The sequence below is a fragment of the Xenia sp. Carnegie-2017 genome, unplaced genomic scaffold (genome assembly GCF_021976095.1).
Source record: "Xenia sp. Carnegie-2017 unplaced genomic scaffold, XeniaSp_v1 HiC_scaffold_16, whole genome shotgun sequence".
NCBI classification, from domain to species: domain Eukaryota; kingdom Metazoa; phylum Cnidaria; class Anthozoa; order Malacalcyonacea; family Xeniidae; genus Xenia; species Xenia sp. Carnegie-2017.
In genome coordinates, this window is record NW_025813469.1 from 6,433,279 (window position 1) to 6,452,022 (window position 18,744).

General features: G+C 36.3%; 2 long non-coding RNA genes and 2 pseudogenes across 2 annotated transcripts; 3 read left to right on the top strand and 1 right to left on the bottom strand.

Moving 5' to 3' along the window:
* Positions 1 to 2,022: 2,022 nt before the first annotated feature.
* Positions 2,023 to 8,579, bottom strand: LOC124435925 (annotated as a pseudogene).
* A 246-nt stretch (positions 8,580 to 8,825) lies between these two features.
* On the top strand, positions 8,826 to 11,314 carry LOC124437683 (annotated as a pseudogene).
* Positions 11,315 to 11,895: 581 nt separating this feature from the next.
* On the top strand, positions 11,896 to 12,379 carry LOC124437717. The gene is made up of 2 exons (XR_006945823.1): positions 11,896 to 12,100; positions 12,163 to 12,379. It is a non-coding gene; the product is annotated as an uncharacterized LOC124437717 (long non-coding RNA).
* A 2,576-nt stretch (positions 12,380 to 14,955) lies between these two features.
* On the top strand, positions 14,956 to 15,478 carry LOC124437696. The gene is made up of 2 exons (XR_006945802.1): positions 14,956 to 15,242; positions 15,305 to 15,478. It is a non-coding gene; the product is annotated as an uncharacterized LOC124437696 (long non-coding RNA).
* Positions 15,479 to 18,744: the final 3,266 nt, after the last annotated feature.

Consider the following 18,744-nt stretch of genomic DNA (forward strand, 5'->3'; position numbering starts at 1 on the left):
TGCAGTGTTCTGTAACATTGTCAAACGATTTATTACATGCGATATAATTCAAAAATACCTAGATAAAAACAAGATAATTAACGAATGTCTCATGCAATATATTCTCTGCTCGATTTCATTGAAAAGGTTGTTTAATTATTACGGTAAGGTACGAAGGTTTATAAAACATCGCATTTGAAGATTCAGCAACATTTTGCCCCCATGTTGCAATATCTTGTATACTCTATAATATATATTTGAGGTAATTCATTTGAACGTTTCTCAAGTGAACTACCCACTTTTATCTCACCTACTATAACATCACTTGATGCTACAGTAGTTCCTCTCAGGAGCAGGGACGGATTAACCAAAGGAAGCTGTCTAGAAGCCTCCACAAACAAGGGCCTTCACATTATTCAAAGGAAGAATAAACATAGTTGCTTTAAAGACGAAGGAAAAGCATTTAGTTTATTTGTTGGATCAATTTCAGCTGATGAAGAACAGACCACGTATGACAACGAATCACAGTAAACTCAGCCATTTTGCTCTGATGAGCATTGAGGACAATATTCTAACAGAAATAAACTTGGAAGAGCTTATCAAAGACTGCCAGAATAAAATCGCAATAACTACTTTATCTCAAGTAGCAGCATTCACTCGTCGTATGCAACCGCTTTACACGCTATATTCGAAGTTTATACTTTTATCAAATGCTTTACGAAATTTGAAAGTAAATTTTACTGTTGAAAATGAGCAGCACATTGCGTTTAGAGTAAGGGAAAGGGATCTTTACTACGTATTTTGCTGCTCAGAGCCTCCACACATCTTAATCCGGCCCTGCTCGGGAGACATAAAATATTATATCCTTTTGTCACAAAGACAAAGGATTGAACTTGCTATTTCTAACAATGGCCAGTTGTTAGAAATAGGCAAAATGCAAAATCATCACACTTATGTGAATGATAACGATGAATGCAAAAATGAAAATATTTTCTGGACATGTATTGAAGAGGTCCAATAATTGATGTCAAGAATAGTGGGAAACTTTTGGCAGTTTCGTTCGTGTTCTCACTTCAATATGTAACTGAAACTTGACGGCATTTTTGCTCCAAGATCGAAACATAGAAATACTAAGAAACCAAAGAAATCGATCATTCCTTCGAACAAATAGGACTCATAACGATGCTTTGAATATGCTGTAACGAGAATTCACATCACAATTGGGTTATACATTTTAATTCATCGATCTCAAACTTACATCTTTATGTCATCGACGATTTTTCTGTATTTAACCTGCCGCTTTCAAACATGGCTAAAATATCTCAACCGTGTCATGTCTTCAGTTGCTCGTCCTTTCCAACAAGTAGTCGCATTTCTTGAAGGCTGTCTTCGACTTTCAACAGACTTTCACCTTTCCCAGACGAACAGCTCGGTCAAATAGGGTTATCGAAGTGAAAGACCCTACTTTTCTTCTGATAACTTTCATATATCACATGAATTAATTATTAATTCATTCGTCAATTTTGTTCAAACCATGATAAAAAGGGATTAAATTCATTGATTGCATGAAAATATATGCAGGGCAAAGACAAAAGGAATTAAGCCTGGTTATAAGTTAACTAACGACATTGGTTAGTAAAAGAAAGCAAAGCCTTTTCCCCAGAGGTTTGGAGAAAACAAAAGAATATTTCTTTTGTTTCCTCAATGAAGAGTTTGCGAAATCAATGATTGTAAGGTTATGACGGCAGACAGAGCATGTCGTGTTGTGGTAAATTTTATCTAGTATGAACAAAAAATTATCTCACCCAAAACCGCAATTCAATGCACCATAGCTAGGAGAGTTATCATTTTTCTCCCACCTGACCACCTTTATTCAACTTGTTACGTCAACAAATAAATTAGAAGGCATATCAAAAGCTTGTAATTTATTCACGTGGGAATCACCCACATGTTATAGAAAAGCTTTGTCGTGCTCAATACTTATTATGAACATTGGAGCCCTGCTTATTGCAATAATATGACTTGCCATTGTAAAATGTAATGTAATAATTTAACGAGAGAATTTTATTGACAGAACTAAATGGTAGCAAGTGATTCATTTTAGCAATCCTAATAGGATGGGACAAAGGGAAAGAATGAGAGGTAAGTTCGTTTTCAAATAATTAATGAAAATAGGTTTTACGTTAATTGGTTTATGTTTGGCGTAAGGTGAAGCCGGTGATCCAACAATTAACACGTGATTACCCTTTAACCATAATCTCCACATGCTTTTATGAAATCCTCGAGCATCTAAGTCCCAGATTCGTAAACATCTCGCTATATTATTCCATGTTGTCCAGTCGTTAGCATGTTTCATTTCAATATAAAATATATATGTTTTATCAGATGTTTCTGGAACAAAGTCTTTCTCGTTCTTGCAAGGATTTTTACTGTGATCCAACGGCTCTGCCAACCTGTAAAAAACAGTAGATAGACATCTCTAACAATCAAATGACATAAATATACGCACTATGATGATAATTAGATCACTGAATCACTAAGTAGAAATCTCCTTCATTGTCCTGTGAAAAGAAAAATATTGTTGTCAATATTTTATAAAATCCTGCAAGACATACCCTACAAGCCGTTCAATCTCCTTCTCATAATTTTCTTTTTTCAACAATCCAACATTAAACTTAACGTTAGGTTCAGTATTCAACGTATGTTTTTTGAAATAGGATTCTTGAAAAAATACATTCATATTCAGGCCTTTGGCGCCAAAATGGTAGGTTCTTGAGATATCCGGAATGATACATTCACGTCCCTTTTTGTTGCTGTCCATCCTCATCCACATATCCCAATCCCAAAAGAGATCAGGGGTTGGCCATTTTGGCTCAAGTTCTTCTTTATAAAGTCGTCGTTTGAGCAACCTGTTAATGCAAAGAGAAATAATAGATAGAATGAAGTTTATACTATCTATACATTTATAGTGCTGCGTGATGTCATTGTGGCGTGATGTCATTGCAGCGTGAGGTCATTGTAGCGTGATGTCATTGCAGCGTGATGTGCTTGTAGTGTGATGTCATTGTAGCATGACGTCACTGTTGCGTGATGTCATAGCGTAAACAAAATCATTTGTAGTAATAAAATTCTCACCAGCCTAAACCAGGCATTGTTTCTACACGATATAACATTGCAGGATCATTACACGTGTGATCATAACCCTAAAAATAGAAATACTTGTTTTGCAATTAAATCATTAATCACATAAATTAGTTTTTCAATGGATGTACCATTTCTAAGGTAAATTTCCTAAATTTCACTTTGTGATGTGCAAGGAAGGAAGCTCGATAAAGACAAACATAATGTAACCAATGAAAACTACAATAAGATAACAGATTCTTGTACGGAGATTTCCATTTTCCATTATAATGTGAAAAATATTTGAGATTTATTTAATTTACATTCTGCACTCTCGTCAGAGATAAACTGGACTCGACAAAAAGCAAAAGAATCAGAGACGTTCAAAACCACGTTAATAAAGTTGAAAACGAATTAAAATTTTGTTGTGTAGCAAACACAAGCCAACAATAGAGTAAAAGACTAAAAGATGAAAAGAATGTTGTTAGCTTTTGTTTATAACAAACCTGATCATTCCACGATATACAGTACAGACTTTCATCTGTATCCATTAAAGGCAAAATTGATTAAAATAACTAAATATGTCCACAGATACGTCTAAATCTTCTTCCAAAATAATCATATACCGAGCATTGGGATAAGCATTAAACGTCTCTGTCAATGTTCGCTTGTAATGCTGGGAGGAAGAGAAAATACATTTAAAAGTAATAAAAGGAACGAAAAATTTTGATTACATCGTGTAAACACTCTCAAAGAAAAAGCCTTACCAACCTGTGATATTCTAGCGTTCTTACTGCTAATAGGAATATGCTGTACGACTTTTACATCATATAGCCTTGCCACAGCAGCTGGTTCTTCAAAGAATCCATCAATAAATACAGTAAATAACTCCTTCTTTGCTCCATGAGCTGACAACATTGACCGTAAGCCACGATAAAGATAATGTGGCCTGTTACTAGCAATCACAGCAACAGGAATGTCTTGAACTTTTCTAACTTCAACGGTGTTGTTTTAATTTCAATTGGAGCAGGATTATTACCTACAACATTTAAGAACATATTCTGTCAGTTCTTCATATCGTTCTAACATTAGCTGCAATAACAGTGATATCCTTATTTCTACAATTTTTCCATGGAGTATTCTCAGAATATTTTCTCGAAGTTTTAATGCACAATGTGAATGGCAAAATTACTGAACACATCGCTGTACGTTCAATTAAATAAGAAATCTAATCCTACATGGATGTAACGAAAAGATACTTACAACTGCATACACTTCCATAGCCTTCAAACTTATCACAAAACATTCTTCTTCGCTTTGATTCTTCACTGTCATCCCAAGCACATTGAGATTGTTTAGCAGGAACAAGAGGAACTGTAGCACGAGCAGTGACAGGCTCACCCCAGTTCGATATGTCTGCTGCGTGATGATGTTTCTCTGAGTATTTCTGGCCACGTTTTGTGACGATAAATGACCAGCTATCCCGCCATTTTAGTTCATCGGCATAAACACTACCAAGACTTTTGAGCAAAAGCAATAACGGCGATCATGTAAAGACACAGTTCCCCACGTAAAAGGATTCTTTAAGAAATTCTTACAAGTGTCAAGGAAACATTAACTTGTAGCATTATTTTTCCATCTGTTAAAATGTGACTTCAATACGATCGGAAATATACGTACTCGACTTAATGGTCATTGTTTGCACTCCATTTCTCTTCCATTTGACTTGGTGCAAGCAAAATGGTAGTTCAGTATAATGAGCAAATTTGCGCAAATTTAAGGGAGACTGGCAACCGGCAAATACTTCATTGCTATCTTACAATTGGTTCATTTGAATTTTTGTTTTATTGTGATTGGTTTGACGGATTTCGACTGATAGCCAACTGAACTAACATAGTCAAGCTCACTGTCTGAATTGAATGTTTGATCGTTTCATAGCAATTTTATAAGCATGATAGAAACTAAACTACAATCAGATGGATTTTATGGAAATCTTTACAAATTCATATATTGACATGAATGAAGCTGTCCAAACTGTGAATTTTTCAAGAGGGTGAAAATTTATGGATAAATTGTAAATGCTTGGCGAAGACGATCTCGCGAGCGACATTTCAGTCATTGATGTTCAAAAGAAAGCCAACATTGTTTTGAGTTTTATCAGCAGAAATTTACATCCAAAATCGTAAGTAAAGGACAAGTGAAGTGTATGCATGAATGTAATATATCAAAGTCAATTTATGCGAGTATGTGATGCGATTTATGTCAATATGGCATATGGTAAGCAGATTGATGCTTCTAAAATTGTTGTTGCCGAAGGAGTTTTAGCTATAATTTCTTTAGTGCTTGGGGAATCGTGGCCGTTATATGGCAGCAAAATCCTACATTCCTGCAAATATATTTCAATGGACAAAAAATCTGTAGCCATAAGGCGCCATACTATTATTTACTTTATCATAAGCAAATGTTTGGGGCTTTTCAGTTTATGATCATTGATCATTCAATCATTGGACAGTTATACTACATATTGTTTAAGATTTGAGAAAACTAACATTGATTACATGAGAAGCTGTTTACTATAACCTGTGATTTTGAGTCTTCTGATCCATGAAGCTTTTATTTTGACAATTTGACTGGAATGGTATTAAACCTGAGTATTTCACATACATGAAATGTTGTCCCATGTCACATATTGTCCCCTTTTCAAACTGAACACCTCATGTAGAGATGTAAAGGTGTGTTAATCTATGGCTCATACCATAAAATCCAAAGTTTGCCATAAAATCCAAAGGGCTATTGATGTATGAAAAGCATTTTTTATAAAGTAAAAATGTCTTCCTATGTATGCAGATAAACCTTGAAATTTGGCAAAACAGCAAAGTATTTTCATGATCACTATGTAATTTTTCTGATGATCATTATAATTTCTAAACTAAATTATTTCAGATCAAATGAGCTTTGATCATATCAAAAGATATTTATCATAACCAGTAAGCATGACACATGAACCAAATATAACATTCATGTAATTATATAATTAAAGACATGTTGGTTACATTCTGTTTGTATTTGCAAATACAATGCTACTAGTGATTGCTATATAGCACACCTTGCATATACTTACAGAAGATAATAGTCTAGTGAAATGCCTAATAAACATTTATGACATTAAGCTGTCCTTAACTGCAAATTTTACTCTGATAATTTTGCTTAATCTTTGGCAGAAAAATTTTGAGTTTTTTCTCAAAAAGTGAATTTGCTGACACTGATGTGGAGATGGGTAAAGGGTTACAATAAACTTGCATGGTTTGAAGTCTGAGCTTTTCTATATCTATGAACTGTCACTTGTAGTACCAAATTTCTAACTTAACTCGTTACATAGAGGTTTGAATGGGGGTCTCTAGGGGGGTCTATGCCTGACAACTTGGTAGAAATTTTTAAAGACTGTATCTGTTTTTGAATAGCATTATTGTAAAATAAATTTTACGTTCCTAGACATGTTAATGAGCCATATATTTGGCATGATAATGAGCCTAAATATTTGGCAAAACATTCAAGTATTGTTCACTTCATTTTTTTTGAAAAAACGTAAGCAAAATGTGTTGTATTTACGCAAAACCGATGCCCACAAAATACATTTTGTATTGCTCTAAAACGCTGAAAATGGCATTTTCAAGGTTCTGAAATTCAAAATTTCTCAGGGAGAATGCCTCAGACCACCCCAGGTGCGGATCGCCCCGACGTTTTATGACTGATGTTTGAAAATCCTAGATCCGCCACTGTCCAAACGCAGTTTAAAAGAGATTTGACTGGTCTCCAATCCATGTGGGCTTGGTAGCTGAACAGGTTGAGCGGCGGACTAGTATCCTGAAGGTGCGAGTTCAAAGTTCGTCCAAGTCACATGTTTTTCATGTGCATATTAAAACCGTGTTAGGATTAATATATTATATGTATTCTCTGATGATGGCTTTGGAATAAAGGCGAAACACGGTGCCATCCAGTAAACTACTTTTGTGGCGAGAATCTCTCGTCCATACGCAGTTTTAAGAGATTTGAGTCATCTCCAATCCTTGTGGGCTTGGTAGCTCAACAGGTAGAGCGGCAGACTAGTATCCTGAAGGTGCGAGTTCAAATCTCGTCCAAGTCACATGTTTTTCATGTGCATATTAAAACTGTGTTAGGATTAATATATTATATGTATTCTCTGATGATGGCTTTGGAATAAAGGCGAAACACGGTGCCATCCAGTAAACTACTATAGTGGCGAGAATCTCGTCCATACGCAGTTTTAAGAGATTTGACTCGTCTCCAATCCCTGTGTATGGAAAGCCATAGCTGTCTTAGGTCGTGCAAATTTATTTCAATGGGTGCTTTGACCATTATACGCGGTGCTTTAAGCATTATACGCGGTGCTTTAAGCATTATACGCGGTGCTTTGACCGTTATACGCGGTGCTTTGACCATTATACGCGGTGCTTTAAGCATTATACGCGGTGCTTTGACCATTATACGCGGTTGACTTTATACGCGGTGCTTTGACCATTATACGCGGTGCTTTGACCATTATACGCGGTGCTTTGACCATTATACGCGGTGCTTTGACCTTTATACGCGGTGCTTTGAACATTATACGCGGTGCTTTGACCATTATACGCGGTGCTTTGACCATTATACGCGGTGCTTTGACTATTATACGTGGTGCTTATTATACGCGGTGCTTTGACCTTTATACGCGGTGCTTTGAACATTATACGCGGTGCTTTGACCATTATACGCGGTGCTTTGACCATTATACGCGGTGCTTTGACTATTATACGTGGTGCTTTGACCATTATACGCGGTGCTTTGACCATTATATTCGGTGAGCCGCTATTGCTGGTCAGCGCTGACGCATCAGTTTATAAATCCTTCATTTTATTTTTTTCATAATTTTAAAATGGCGTCCAAAATATCATTTATTTTGCAAAAGTTGCGACTGGATCACTTTGAGGAGCGATTTACTTCAGAGAAAATAACGCCGGACTTAGTTTGTAAGCTTTCTCTCAATGATTTCAAAGAGTTAGGGATCCAAAACCATTCCGACATTATGTCAATACGAGTATAGTGTGTGAAATGTGGATTGAGCGAACCACCAACTAGAACACGGAATGAATACGGAGTACTACAGTTTAATATACCTAAGCTTCTCCTTGAAGGCTATTTGGAACAAGATTTCACGATAGCAGAAATTGCAAAACTACTTTCAGTTTCTTTAAAATTCCATTTGTAACACATATAATGAAATTTCAAACATGCCTTTTGATGATATCTAATGCTGCCAGATAATCTTGAATGCCATGGTTTAACAAAGTCCAGTTTGAAGAAGTCCTGTTCAGTTCCTGTAGACAAGCTGCAGGCAATGAAGATAGCAAAGGCAAAACAATTGGTCGTTCTCCTTGTATTTGCTCCTCGTCTTCATCTTCAAGATCACCATTACTTCCCATTCTGTGTCTGTACTGCGTTTTTCACGCAATGCTGAAGCATTATTTTCACATGATATGCTGTCGGTATCGTAATTGTTTTTTTCTCACTTGTTTTCGTTCATACAAACAGTATTAGAAATCAGGAGGGAGTGAATATTGAAAAAAATTTTTAAAGTGGAAGTTTTGACCACCAAAATCCGCCATTACCGCCATGTGTTTGACCACGAGGCCCAGGCCCCTTTGCCCCTCCAGGTCTTATAGGGCTCAATGGGTGAGCCTGTCACTGCTCGTGCTACAGTTCCTCTTGTTCCTGCTAAACAATCTCAATGTGCTTGGGATGACAGTGAAGAATCAAAGCGAAGAAGAATGTTTTGTGATAAGTTTGAAGGCTATGGAAGTGTATGCAGTTGTAAGTATCTTTTCGTTACATCCATGTAGGATTAGATTTCTTATTTAATTGAACGTACAGCGATGTGTTCAGTAATGTTGCCATTCACATTGTGCATTAAAACTTCGAGAAAATATTCTGAGAATACTCCATGGAAAAAATTGTAGAAATAAGGATATCACTGTTATTGCAGCTAATGTTAGAACGATATGAAGAACTGACAGAATATGTTCTTAAATGTTGTAGGTAATAATCCTGCTCCAATTGAAATTAAAACAACACCGTTGAAGTTAGAAAAGTTCAAGACATTCCTGTTGCTGTGATTGCTAGTAACAGGCCACATTATCTTTATCGTGGCTTACGGTCAATGTTGTCAGCTCATGGAGCAAAGAAGGAGTTATTTACTGTATTTATTGATGGATTCTTTGAAGAACCAGCTGCTGTGGCAAGGCTATATGATGTAAAAGTCGTACAGCATATTCCTATTAGCAGTAAGAACGCTAGAATATCACAGGTTGGTAAGGCTTTTCTTTGAGAGTGTTTACACGATGTAATCAAAATTTTTCGTTCCTTTTATTACTTTTAAATGTATTTTCTCTTCCTCCCAGCATTACAAGCGAACATTGACAGAGACGTTTAATGCTTATCCCAATGCTCGGTATATGATTATTTTGGAAGAAGATTTAGACGTATTTGTGGACATATTTAGTTATTTTAATCAATTTTTGCCTTTAATGGATACAGATGAAAGTCTGTACTGTATATCGGCGTGGAATGATCAGGTTTGTTATAAACAAAAGCTAACAACATTCTTTTCATCTTTTTAGTCGTTTACTCTAATGTTCGCTTGTGTTTGGTACACAACAAAATTTTAATTCGTTTTCAACTTTATTAACGTGGTTTTGAACGTCTCTGATTCTTTTTGCTTTTTTGTCGAGTCCAGTTTATCTCTGACGAGAGTGCAGAATGTAAATTAAATAAATCTCAAATATTTTTCACATTATAATGGAAAATGGAAATCTCCGTACAAGAATCTGTTATCTTATTGTAGTTTTCATTGGTTACATTATGTTTGTCTTTATCGAGCTTCCTTCCTTGCACATCACAAAGTGAAATTTAGGAAATTTACCTTAGAAATGGTACATCCATTGAAAAACTAATTTATGTGATTAATGATTTAATTGCAAAAACAAGTATTTCTATTTTTAGGGTTATGATCACACGTGTAATGATCCTGCAATGTTATATCGTGTAGAAACAATGCCTGGTTTAGGCTGGTGAGAATTTTTATTACTACAAATGATTTTGTTTACGCTATGACATCACGCAACAGTGACGTCATGCTACAATGACATCACACTACAAGCACATCACGCTGCAATGACATCACGCTACAATGACCTCACGCTGCAATGACATCACGCCACAATGACATCACGCAGCACTATAAATGTATAGATAGTATAAACTTCATTCTATCTATTATTTCTCTTTGCATTAACAGGTTGCTCAAACGACGACTTTATAAAGAAGAACTTGAGCCAAAATGGCCAACCCCTGATCTCTTTTGGGATTGGGATATGTGGATGAGGATGGACAGCAACAAAAAGGGACGTGAATGTATCATTCCGGATATCTCAAGAACCTACCATTTTGGCGCCAAAGGCCTGAATATGAATGTATTTTTTCAAGAATCCTATTTCAAAAAACATACGTTGAATACTGAACCTAACGTTAAGTTCAATGTTGGATTGTTGAAAAAAGAAAATTATGAGAAGGAGATTGAACGGCTTGTAGGGTATGTCTTGCAGGATTTTATAAAATATTGACAACAATATTTTTCTTTTCATAGGACAATGAAGGAGATTTCTACTTAGTGATTCAGTGATCTAATTATCATCATAGTGCGTATATTTATGTCATTTGATTGTTAGAGATGTCTATCTACTGTTTTTACAGGTTGGCAGAGCCGTTGGATCACAGTAAAATCCTTGCAAGAACGAGAAAGACTTTGTTCCAGAAACATCTGATAAAACATATATATTTTATATTGAAATGAAACATGCTAACGACTGGACAACATGGAATAATATAGCGAGATGTTTACGAATCTGGGACTTAGATGCTCGAGGATTTCATAAAAGCATGTGGAGATTATGGTTAAAGGGTAATCACGTGTTAATTGTTGGATCACCGGCTTCACCTTACGCCAAACATAAACCAATTAACGTAAAACCTATTTTCATTAATTATTTGAAAACGAACTTACCTCTCATTCTTTCCCTTTGTCCCATCCTATTAGGATTGCTAAAATGAATCACTTGCTACCATTTAGTTCTGTCAATAAAATTCTCTCGTTAAATTATTACATTACATTTTACAATGGCAAGTCATATTATTGCAATAAGCAGGGCTCCAATGTTCATAATAAGTATTGAGCACGACAAAAGCTTTTCTATAACATGTGGGTGATTCCCACGTGAATAAATTACAAGCTTTTGATATGCCTTCTAATTTATTTGTTGACGTAACAAGTTGAATAAAGGTGGTCAGGTGGGAGAAAAATGATAACTCTCCTAGCTATGGTGCATTGAATTGCGGTTTTGGGTGAGATAATTTTTTGTTCATACTAGATAAAATTTACCACAACACGACATGCTCTGTCTGCCGTCATAACCTTACAATCATTGATTTCGCAAACTCTTCATTGAGGAAACAAAAGAAATATTCTTTTGTTTTCTCCAAACCTCTGGGGAAAAGGCTTTGCTTTCTTTTACTAACCAATGTCGTTAGTTAACTTATAACCAGGCTTAATTCCTTTTGTCTTTGCCCTGCATATATTTTCATGCAATCAATGAATTTAATCCCTTTTTATCATGGTTTGAACAAAATTGACGAATGAATTAATAATTAATTCATGTGATATATGAAAGTTATCAGAAGAAAAGTAGGGTCTTTCACTTCGATAACCCTATTTGACCGAGCTGTTCGTCTGGGAAAGGTGAAAGTCTGTTGAAAGTCGAAGACAGCCTTCAAGAAATGCGACTACTTGTTGGAAAGGACGAGCAACTGAAGACATGACACGGTTGAGATATTTTAGCCATGTTTGAAAGCGGCAGGTTAAATACAGAAAAATCGTCGATGACATAAAGATGTAAGTTTGAGATCGATGAATTAAAATGTATAACCCAATTGTGATGTGAATTCTCGTTACAGCATATTCAAAGCATCGTTATGAGTCCTATTTGTTCGAAGGAATGATCGATTTCTTTGGTTTCTTAGTATTTCTATGTTTCGATCTTGGAGCACAAAAATGCCGTCAAGTTTCAGTTACATATTGAAGTGAGAACACGAACGAAACTGCCAAAAGTTTCCCACTATTCTTGACATCAATTATTGGACCTCTTCAATACATGTCCAGAAAATATTTTCATTTTTGCATTCATCGTTATCATTCACATAAGTGTGATGATTTTGCATTTTGCCTATTTCTAACAACTGGCCATTGTTAGAAATAGCAAGTTCAATCCTTTTGTCTTTGTGACAAAAGGATATAATATTATGTCTCCCGAGCAGGCCGGATTAAGATGTGTGGAGGCTCTGAGCAGCAAAAATACGTAGTAAAGATCCCTTTCCCTTACTCTAAACGCAATGTGCTGCTCATTTTCAACAGTAAAATTTACTTTCAAATTTCGTAAAGCATTTGATAAAAGTATAAACTTCGAATATAGCGTGTAAAGCGGTTGCATACGACAGTGAATGCTGCTACTTGAGATAAAGTAGTTATTGCGATTTTATTCTGGCAGTCTTTGATAAGCTCTTCCAAGTTTATTTCTGTTAGAATATTGTCCTCAATGCTCATCAGAGCAAAATGGCTGAGTTTACTGTGATTCGTTGTCATACGTGGTCTGTTCTTCATCAGCTGAAATTGATCCAACAAATAAACTAAATGCTTTTCCTTCGTCTTTAAAGCAACTATGTTTATTCTTCCTTTGAATAATGTGAAGGCCCTTGTTTGTGGAGGCTTCTAGACAGCTTCCTTTGGTTAATCCGTCCCTGCTCCTGAGAGGAACTACTGTAGCATCAAGTGATGTTATAGTAGGTGAGATAAAAGTGGGTAATTCACTTGAGAAACGTTCAAATGAATTACCTCAAATATATATTATAGAGTATACAAGATATTGCAACATGGGGCAAAATGTTGCTGAATCTTCAAATGCGATGATGTTTATAAACCTTCGTACCTTACCGTAATAATTAAACAACCTTTTCAATGAAATCGAGCAGAGAATATATTGCATGAGACATTCGTTAATTATCTTGTTTTTATCTAGGTATTTTTGATTATATCGCATGTAATAAATCGTTTGACAATGTTACAGAACACTGCATGTGTTATAACATTGAGGGTGTTACAGCACAATGCACGGTTCAAACGATAAGCTTTCCGCGAGTCTTATAATCTTCAAAGAGTTGTTCACTTAACATACATGTTCAGTCATGTACAGTGTCGAGCGTACGGACAGTGAAAGAACGCGAACTCTGGCAGTGGTATGTGCTAAACAATTGTTTGTTTCCATTAAACAAATAACTCCTTCTTCAGTCTTTTTTTAGGTACAAGAGATGAAGATCAGGAAGAAGATAGAGGAGTACGTTATTACCTGTCCTTATCTTAACAGATTTTCGTTTAGATGAGGAGGAGGCTGATGAAAGTAGAGAGGATGCTGACGGAGAGCAAAAAAATGAAGCGATTAAGATAGATGAGCGAGACAAAGATGATGAAACGAGGATGCAGATGAAAGGATGCAGATGAAGACAGGGATGGAATAAAGATGCTGGAGAACAAGAGATAAAGCGTCGTTCGAAGAGATCAAAGATCGGAAAGAGATCAAAGATAAAGAAATGGTTCCTCATCATAACAATTCCGGTACTCGATTCGATAAAGTCAAAAAAGCAAAATGAATGGTCAATAAAATCGGTAAATGATCGCGGATCAATCGGAGATGTCGGCGTCGATCAAGATCGTCGAAGATCGTCGAAAAAGATCGTCGCGTCAATCGCGTCTTCAGGAATCGATCGCGTCGAATCGTCAGCGAAAAGCGTCGATCGTCAGCGTTTCGTCGATCGCGTCGATCAGCGTCGTCGAGATCGTCGGCACAAAAGATCGATCGCGTCGAATGGCGACAAAATTCGTCGGTCGAATCGATAAACAAAATCGTCGGAGTCGTCGGCATCGCGTCAAATCGCGTCGAAAAGGATATCAATAAAAGATCAAATCGGCGTCGCGAATCAAATCGGCGTCGCGTCGTCGGCAGAATCGTCGATCGCGTCGTCGGATGGCGTCGAAAATCGAAAAGAATCGGAATCTCGCGTCGTCGCTCGTCAAAATGGCGCGTCGTCGGCACGCGATAAATCGATCAGGATCGAGATGGAAAGACAAGGAAGATGCGAGATGGAAAAGACGAGAAAGGATGCAGATGGAAAGACGAAGGATGCAGATGGAAAGACAAAGGAAAGATGCAGATGGAGAGACGAAGGATGCATGAAGAGACGAAGGATTGGATGGAAGGCGAAAGGATGCAGATGGAAGGAGGATGCAGATGGAAGAGGATGCAGATGGAAGACGAGGAGGATGCAGATAGAACAGGAAGATGCAGATGGAAGACGAGAAAGGATGCACATGAAGAAGACAGAAGGATGCACATGAAGACGAGAAGGATGCACATAAAGAAACGAGAAGGATGCACATGAAGAGAGAGGAATTTAAATCAATTACCTCAATTATATTACAGAGTATATTCTGTAATATATGAATGAAGGTAATTCATTTGATATTGCAACATGCGGGCAGAGTGTTGCAAAATCTATAAACCTTAGTGCCTTACCGAAATAATTAAACAACCTTTTGGATGAAATCGAAAGAGTTGAGCAGAGAATATATTGCATGAGACATTCGTTAATTATCTTGTTTTATCTAGGTATTTTTGAATTATATCGCATGTAATAAATCGTTTGACAATGTTACAGAACACTGCATGTGTTATAACATTGAGGGTGTTATAACACAATGCACGGTTCAAACGATAAGCTTTCCGCGAGTCTTATAATCTTCAAAGAGTTGTTCACTTAACATACATGTTCAATCATGTACAGTCATGGATATCAATGTTTTAGCATGATAAAACTATTACAATGCGAAAGCACGATCTCCATAATCACTTGCCATGATATTGTTGTTGCATTTTTATAGACATGTCGAGCGTACGGACAGTGAAAGAACGCGAACTCTGGCAGTGGTGGGTGCTTACAATTGTTTGTTTCCATCAAACAAATAACTTCTTCTTCAGTCTTTTTTTAGGTACAAGAGATGAAGATCAAGAAGAAGATAGAGGAGTACGTTATTATTTTTCCTGTCCTAATCTTAACTTGTTTTAGATTTTCGTTTAGATGAGGAGGAGGCTGATGAAAAGAAGAGGATGCTGACGGAGAGACGAGGAAGATGCTGACGGAGCTACGAGGAGGATGCTGATGGTGCTACGAAGAGGATGCTGATGGTCCTGCAGGAGGATGCTGATGGTCCTGCGAGGAGGATGCTGATGGTCCTGCGAGGAGGATGCTGATGGTGCTACGAGGAGGATGCTGATGGCGCTACGAGGAGGATGCTGATGGCGCTACGAGGGATGCTGATGGTGCTACGAGGAGGATGCTGATGGTGCTACGAGGAGGATGCTGATGGTGCTACGAGGAGGATGCTGATGGCGCTACGAGGAGGATGCTGATGGAGCGACGAAGAGGATGCTGATGGAGCGACGAAGAGGATGCTGATGGAGCGACGAAGAGGATGCTGACGGAGAGACGGGAAGCATGCTGATGGAGAACAAGATGAAAAACAAGATGAGGTATAAAATTTTTTATTTGTTTCACTGACTTGTAGCTTAGTGACTTCAGTCTTTTTCAGGTTTATGTGTTTGTTTTATTGTGTCGCTAATTTGTTCTTTGGCTATCTTTTAGATTTTAAGAAATCTTGGATTTTGAAGAGCATATATACTCTGTTGAATTCGGCGTATTCTTACTAAGTCAGAAGTTCCCTCGCTCTCTGACTTAGAAAACAATTTTGTGAAGTAATATTTCAAAGTAGGCTCCACCTATTTTGGAATAATGTTGTACAAATTTCTATTAAGTAATGATTTTAGAATAATAATGTTGTTTGAAAAGCATTTATGCCGTGATGAATAAATAACATCCATCGGTAGTTTTGAAACGACTGTCAGCTTAAAATATGCATATGTATTTAAATTAAACATGGTCACCATGCCAGCAAGTGTCAGCGTTTGATAAATGTTTTCGAAATACGCTTTTCAATGCAATATGGAAATTTGTCATCATAACGTGCACAAAATCGCTGTTTCGTAATAATATATACGCAATTTTAACAAATATTTAATGATGTTTGGGGCTGTTTTCATTCAACCGTAGCTATAGTGTGTTTTCTTTGACGTCATATAAGCCATGTTGGGAGAGTACATGAGAGTGTCGAAGCTCAGCAAAGCATAAAATTAGCAGAAATTCTTTTCACTGTATGGAATTTTGCCCCACATGGTAACTGATGAAAACAATTTAGAGGAAGAAATCATTAAGGTGTAAAATGATATTTTCATCAGCTGGCAATCCATTTGGGACTTTTCACAGTATTTTTAATTCACGAAAATTTACATAAAACGTACAAAATGACATACCTCAACAAGTATAAAACATGTGAAAATTGATCATCAAATTCACTGGCATTTCCCAGTATAATAGCGGCATCTTCTTTCATGTTTAGAGATTATTTTACACCTCAATGTTTTCTACTCTCATGTCCTTAGACCCAAAAAAAAATTTACATCTGTAATGTAATGTATGATAAACTTAAGAATAAATTTAAGAGAAAGGAACTTCTCAAACTACTTCAAGTAATATGTAAGTTTTAGCAAGTAAAAATGTTCGTACAATAAAGTATAAAAAACAATCTCCAAACATTGTTTAAGATTTTTAGACATTAAGCTGGCTTGAAGACCACTGTTTTTTGCAAAAAATTCGGCAATTTCGAAGTGATGTATTTCGCCTCCGTACCTTCAATGGCGGCGCTCATGCAGGCTTCAAAGATGGCGTCCAAGTTAGCCCAGTGAACTCGACATTTGAATAACTGGAATGATAACGAAGCCAAAAATTGAAGTAAAAATGTTGTTGTCATCATTCGTCATCACATGTCAGGCTCTAGTCTCACGCGTCTTCATTTTAATTTTTTAAATCATTTGTTCCTTGGTAATGGTAGAGTTCGGATCTTGATCAAGCGTAAAATAACAAAATTTTGGAATGAAAAGTTCACGGAAAGTAAGATCAAGTGATAAATCGAGAAGCAAGATGAGGCCAACTTAGTCGATCTGCTCTTACGCTGCGGTTTTCCTTTAAAACAAATCAAAGTCTTTAAGGATATTCAATTATTGATATTGAGATGACAACCATTTAGTATTTCAAGTTTCAAGCACTATCAAAATCGATGAAAAATACAATCGCTCTGTAAAAAGTAAAAATGCGAGTTATCGACTCAATATTTTTTATGAAACTGGATATTCAAGTTTCTTTTTTATTCGGAAAAACAGATCTTTAAATCCACTTAAATGACAAAAAAGACAAACACTGTCTGACACCGTTTGAAATTACGGACCCAGAAAGAAAAGTTTATGCTTGAATATTTTTCTGTCATATTTTCTATGTATTGTCTTTTTAGCATGCAGTGTAATTTTCATTTGATTTTCCTCGTTACAAGATTTGTAAGTTACGCGAACTCCTGTAAATAAAGTTTCAGCTGTAAAATAGCTTTTGCGAGGAGTTGGCCTCGTGTGTTGTTTGTCGTGATGTTGGTTTATAGTTTTATGCTTTCGCAAGATTTGTATTCAAATTTATATTGGCCGAGTATGTTTGGCACTCAGGGAATGAAACTGACGGTACAAACGCGTAGATATTCGACTTTGAAGGACTGGAACTGACGTACAAACCGCAAGAGACTAGGACTTTGTGCAATTTTATATCTATAAAAATGTATTGTCGTTATGATTCAGATATATATATGTAGGTAGACTGATTGCTTCAGTTGTTGTAAGATTCACTGGGTTTAGAGGCTGTTTACATGAGCCGGCAATGTCAGATAAATGATTTTACTATTGAAACCTGGCATGGCGAACGTTTTACTTATAACGATTATTGTATTAGTTATTTTGTTTTGATCGTTTTCATTCAAATTTACGGCTTTTGGTCATAATATATTAAACCATCATCAAATGGTACAATGTATGGCTATATTATTGTGCTACAAAGTTGTTTCGCTCGAAAAAGAAGCGTGCTTTAAAAAAACAACAAAAAGCGGAGGTCAACGCAGGCAAAATGGAAGGACAGAATCTTGGCAAATTTTATCTAACAATATCACAATACATCTCTAACATTTGCCCTGTCAAGATAAAAATATAAAGAATCATTCAAGTGGTATTAAACTACAATTTAAAAGCTTATTAAAGCATACTTGTGCACAAAAATTCAACCAGAAGTACATAAAATAACAAAAGCTTTACATGCTTTGAATATTACATATTACCTCTTATCATTGTATTGTTTCTGCATCTGCATCGGAAATCTTTACCTTGTACTCGCACATTGTTTGTATGTTTCATGTTATTGATAAGAATTCGATCATTTCATGACATCAAAAGTCTTGTTTTTGTAATTACTGATTGATTGAACATGTGTCCAATGCAAAGAACG